This window comes from Bombina bombina, unplaced genomic scaffold (genome assembly GCF_027579735.1).
Source record: "Bombina bombina isolate aBomBom1 unplaced genomic scaffold, aBomBom1.pri scaffold_375, whole genome shotgun sequence".
Taxonomy (NCBI): Eukaryota; Metazoa; Chordata; class Amphibia; order Anura; family Bombinatoridae; genus Bombina; species Bombina bombina.
This window is the reverse complement of record NW_026511416.1, coordinates 318,777-325,000: the sequence shown is the minus strand read 5'-3', so window position 1 is coordinate 325,000 and position 6,224 is coordinate 318,777.

Here is a 6,224-nt window from a genome sequence, read left to right as displayed (position 1 = left end):
GATCGTCGGGGGTTAGTGTTAGGTTTTTTTAAGGGTTTATTGGGTGGGTTGTATTTTTAGCTAAGGGTTTTGGGCAATGTAAAAGAGATAAATGTCCTTTTAAGGGCAATGGTTAGCTTAGGTTTATTTAGATAGGATTTTATTTGGGGTATTTGGTTGTGTGGGCGGTGGGTTTTACTGTTGGGGGGTTGTTTGTATTAACAGTTAAAGGGACAGTCAACACCAGAATTTTAGTTGTTTAAGAAGATAGATAATCCCTTTACTACCCATTCCCCAGTGTAGAGAGAGAGGTGCAAACAGAGGAGTTAGTTAGGTCGCGTTGTTGGTTGGGTAAGCTTGTACACATTTTGCATACATACATATACAAAATACACAACACATTTTTTTTTCTAACACCTCACACATTTTATTTCAATTTTACAGTGTGATAGGCTGAGTGTTTGGTTGTGATTGTGTGTGATTGAACTGGGAGTGAGTGTGAGTGTGTGTAGTGTGAGGATGGTAGGGAGAGGTATTGCGGAGGGGAGGAGGGGAGAGGAGTGGCAGGGAGAGGAGTATTGTAGTGGACAGGAGGAGCAGCGGGGTCCCCGTCAGGGAGTAAGTGGAGTGGGGAGAGGGAGAGCTTGAAGGGATGATGGGAGGGGAGATGCGCAAGATAGTGATGTCGCGAACATAAAAATTTGGGTTGGCGAACGCGAACTTCCACAAATGTTCGCGAACGGGCGAACCGGGCAAACCGCCATAGACTTCAATAGGCAGGCGAATTTTAAAACCCACAAGGACTCTTTCTGGCCACAATAGTGATGGAAAAGTTGTTTCAAATGGACTAACACCTGGACTGTGGCATGCCGGAGGGGGATCCATGGCAAAACTCCCATGGAAAATTACATAGTTGATGAGTCTGGTTTTAATCCATAAAGGGCATATATCACCTAACATTCCTAAATTGTTTGGAATAAAGTGCTTTAAAACATCAGGTATGATGTTGTATCGATCAGGTAGTGTAAGGGTTACGCCCGCTTCACAGTGACATACCAAACTCCCCGTTTAACACGTGTGAAGGAAACTGACTGCTATTATTTCACAGTCAAATTTCTAGTTTTTTTTTTAACCCCTTAACGACCGAGGACGTGCAGGGTACGTCCTCAAAAAAAAGGCGGTTAACGCCTGAGGACGTACCCTGCACGTCCTCGGTGTGGAAAGCAGCTGGAAGCGATCCTGCTCGCTTCCAGCTGCTTTCCGGTTATTGCAGTGATGCCTCGATATGGAGGCATCCTGCAATAACCTTTGGTAGCCATCCGATGCAGAGAGAGCCACTCTGTGGCCCTCTCTGCACCAGAGATCGGTGGCTTTCCTTGTTTGTGGGTGGGAGCAGACTAGGGAGGCGGGTGGCGGCCATCAATGGCCCTGGTCATATGGAGGGGGCGGGATCGTGGGCGGGGATGGCTGGGGGCGCGCACCGATGCACGCACGTGCACGGGGAGGGAGCGGGTGGGAACCTCTACACTACAGAAAAATCTGTAATAAAAAATGTTGAAAAAAGGGATAGTAAGTAAAAAAAAAAAAAGGATCAGTAAGGTGGTGGGGGTTTGTCTGTGGGGGGGGCGGGAAGCTACACTACAGAAAAAAAAAACTAACAAAAAAAGCCCTTTTTTTTGCAAACTGGGTACTGGCAGACAGCTGCCAGTACCCAAGATGGCCCCCAATAAGGCAGATGGGGAGGGTTAGAGAGCTGTTTTGGGGGGGGGGATCAGGGAGGTTGGGGGCTAAGGGGGAATTCTACACCACAGCATATGTAAATATGCTAAAAAAATTCTTTTAAAAAACTTTTATTTTAGTACTGGCAGACTTTCTGCCAGTACTTAAGATGGCGGGGACAATTGTGGGGTGGGGGAGGGAAGGGAGCTGTTTGGGAGGGATCAGGGGGTCTGATGTGTCAGGTGGGAGGCTGATCTCTACACTAAAGCTAAAATTAACCCTGCAAGCTCCCTACAAACTACCTAATTAACCCCTTCACTGCTAACCATAATACACGTGTGATGCGCAGCAGCATTTAGCGGCCTTCTAATTACCAGAAAGCAACGCCAAAGTCATATATGTTTGCTCTTTCTGAACAAAGGGGATCCCAGAGAAGCATTTACAACCATTTGTGCCATAATTGCACAAGCTGTTTGTAAATGATTTCAGTGAGAAACCTAAAATTGTGAAAAAAAAATTGTTTTTTAATTTGATCGTATTTGGCAGTGAAATGGTGGCATGAAATATACCAAAATGGGCCTATATCAATAATTGGGGTTGTCTACTACCCTACACTAAAGCTAAAATTACCCCAAAAAGCTCCCTACATGCTCCCTAATTAACCCCTTCACTGCTGGGCATAATACACGTGTGGTGCACAGTGGCATTTAGCGGCCTTCTAATTACCAAAAAGCAATGCCAAAACTATATATGTCTGCTATTTCTGAACAAAGGGGATCCCAGAGAAGAATTTACAACCATTTATGCCATAATTGCACAAGCTGTTTGTAAATAATTTCAGTGAGAAACCAAAAGTTTGTGAAAAAATTTGTGAAAAAGTGAACAATTTTTTGTATTTGATCGCATTTGGCGGTGAAATGGTGACATGAAATATACCAAAATTGGCCTAGATCAATACTTTGGGATGTCTTCTAAAAAAAAATATATACATGTCAATGGATATTCCAGGATTCCTGAAAGATATTAGTGTTCCAATGTAACTAGCGCTAATTTTGAAAAAAAGTGGTTTGGAAATAGCAAAGTGCTGCTTGTATTTATGGCCCTATAACTTGCAAAAAAAGCATAGAACATGTAAACATTGGGTGTTTCTGAACTCAGAACAAAATTTAGAAACTATTTAGCATGTTTTTTTTTTTTGGTGGTTGTAGATGTGTAACAGATTTTGGGGGTCAAAGTTAAAAAAAGTGTGTTTTTTTCCATTTTTTCCTCATATTTTATAAAAAATTTTATAGTAAATTATAAGATATGATGAAAATAATGGTATCTTTAGAAAGTCCATTTAATGGCGAGAAAAACGGTATATAATATGTGTGGGTACAGTAAATGAGTAAGAGGAAAATTACAGCTAAACACACAAACACAGCAAAAATGTAAAAATAGCCTTGGTCCCAAACGGACAGAAAATGGAAAAGTGCTGTGGTCATTAAGGGGTTAATGTACACTACTGTTACACCAGATATGAGTTGCACTGGTGTGACACTGTGCCCTGGCAGGCACTGAAACGCACACGTGTGAAGGAAACTGACTGCTATTATTTCACAGTCAAAAAAGTGTTGTTTTTTTTAAATGTACACTACTGTTACAACAGATATGAGTGGTGGCACTGGGCAAGTGGGCACAGTATACGCTGTGAGCCTGACACACGCTGGCAGGCAGGCAACTGCAATTAGATTGCACAGGAAAAAAAAAAAAGCAGACTGATGTTCTAGCCCTAAAAAGGGCTTTTCGGGGTGCTGTCCTTACAGCAGAGATCAGATGAGTCCTTCAGGACTGTAGTGGACACTGAATACACTAGCCTAGCTATCAATTTCCCTATTAAATCAGCAGCAGCTACACTGTCCCTCCTCTCACTAAGAATGCAGCTTCCGAATTAATCTAAAATGAATGCTGTCCAGGAGGTGGGAGGGTATGGGTGGGAGGGTCTGCTGCTGATTGACTGGAATGTGCCTGCTGACTGTGAGGTACAAGGTCACAGTTTACTCAATGATGATGAATAGGGGGCGGACCGAACATCGCATATGTTCGCCTGCCGCGGCGAACGCAAACAAGCGATGTTCGCCGGAAACTATTCGCCGGCGAACTATTCGTGACATCACTAGCGCAAGAGCCCCACAGACCAGGCACATCAAGGAGAGGGACAGAGGGTGCACATGGGGACAGAAGGGGGAGGAGGGAGAAGATAGCGAGAAACCCACACCAGGGACATCGCAGGGAGGAAGCCAGGTGTCCACAGAGGATGAGAGGATGAGATGTCCTAATTTCTCATTCTCTGAGAATGTTGCCCTAGTCCAGGCCATCATGGACAATCACAGTGCCCTCTTTGGCCAGGAGAAGGGCAAAGGTGTTGCAAGAAGGCGGAAACAGCATGGTTGGCAGTAGAGGATGCCGTCAACAGTGTGGCCCCGCAGAGGAGGACTGTTGAGGGCCTTAAAAAAAGATGGAATGACTGTAAGAGGTGGGTGAAAGAGAAGATGGGGCAAGAAGCCATGCACCAGAGGGGAACAGGCGGTGGTCCAGCCTTGGAAGCAGAATAAAACACCTGGCAGGAGATGATACACAGGTCCCTGAGTATCACAGCAGTCCGTGGACTTCCAGGGTCTCGTGACTCAGGGGTTGCAACCACAGCACCTCATGCTGGTGAGTAACATCACACACACCAGTATGATATGTATTTGAGATATAACATCCTTTAATGTCACACATTCATGTACACAATGAGGAGCATGGTATTTGGCCTACTAACAAAAACATCTACAATTATATTTGACATTAATGCTACTTAACACAATGCAATTCATGATATGAGGTGGAATAGTGCAATACTAACATGTCTCAGAGTAACACAGGCCACAAGCCACATGTAGAGTTTTCAGTAAATGGACACTATAGCCATCACAATACTTTTAGCTCAGAAAGCAGGTTCTGTGCCTACATCAGGCTAAATTAAATTGTGTGACCGTAGTGTCACTTAAAGAACACATTTTTTCCATCATTGACATGTACACATAACTATTGTATGAAACACATACCTGTATACTGTGCAGATTAAAATCCCTCATATCACAAATCACATTATGCACATGCATGTTATAGAGTTTGACATGAGAATGAGTATAGGCCCTAGCATGTATCAATGTACATTGTATGCCCACATGGACATATATATGACTGTACTAATCCCTCTCATCATTTGACTCCTCCACAGAACCTCCTGTCACCAGGCTGCAAACAGGCATGCCGCCACCTCCACCACCACCACCAGTCACAGGCATGCAGCCACCTCCACCACCACCACCAGTCACAGGCATGCGGCCACCTCCACCACCACCACCAGTCTACAGGCAACCACGTGAACATTATGCTCACAGGCATGAGCAGGGTTGGGTGGCTTCTGTTGAGGACCCGGAAGTGATGCCACCACCATTGCCAGGCTGAGTGGTCACAATGGGACTACCAATCCACCCTGAAAGCTCCACCATCCTCTTCCCTTGGGAGAGCTCCACCATCCTCTTCCCTTGGGAGAGCTCCACCATCCTCTTCCCTTGGGTGAGCTCCACCATCTGCAGATGAGCATATAGCTGAAGATGTCCCACAAGCACCAGCAGATGAAGATGTTCCACAGGCACATGCAGATGCAGCTGAAGTAGTTCCTCAAGCACCAGCAGATGAAGATGTTCCACAAGCACATGCAGATGCAGCTGAAGTAGTTCCTCAAGCAACATCAGATGCAGCTGAAGTAGTTCCTCAAGCACCAGCAGATGCAGCTGAACATGCACCTCAAGCACCTAGAAGCCCTGCTGCTCAAGAGCCTGTGGATGCATTGTATTCTCCCCTGGGTGAGGAATACATTGCACTGCAGAGGAGGCTCATAACAAGCTGCGAGAGCAGACAAAGAGGCCAAGAGAGGTTTCACAAGAGCCAAGATAGGTTACACAGGAGCCAAGAGATGTTACTCAAGCGTAGCATAGAACTGCAGAGGGACATGACAGCATCATTAAATGGAATTGTTCGAAACCAGTCGCAGATGATGCGAGTTATGTCTGATATGCAGATGGACAATAGATGGCGGGAACAAAATCAACTCTTGGGTGTGTTGGTTGAGCACTTTACACACCAGCAGGACAGTGCTTCCAGCCTATCATCTGTGGCCAGCACTCCAGCAGAATCATCTGAATCTTCCCAAACCAGGAGAACAAGGAAATCCACTCCAGTCACCTCAGCCCCCTCATCCAAGAAGCCTAAAAAGAAATAAATATTCTTATTGTTCACCATAAATCTTGTCCTCTGTTATTTACCATATAATTGTCATCCACATCCATGTAAGGGGTGTTTTAGTGCACTAATATTGTTTAAACATATAATAAGGCCTGTGTGGAAATGGGCCCAAAAAGGTAATATTATCATGTTTAAGACATATTCATGTTCTATAAACCACATCACATAGTTGTGTATGAAGGGTACATATA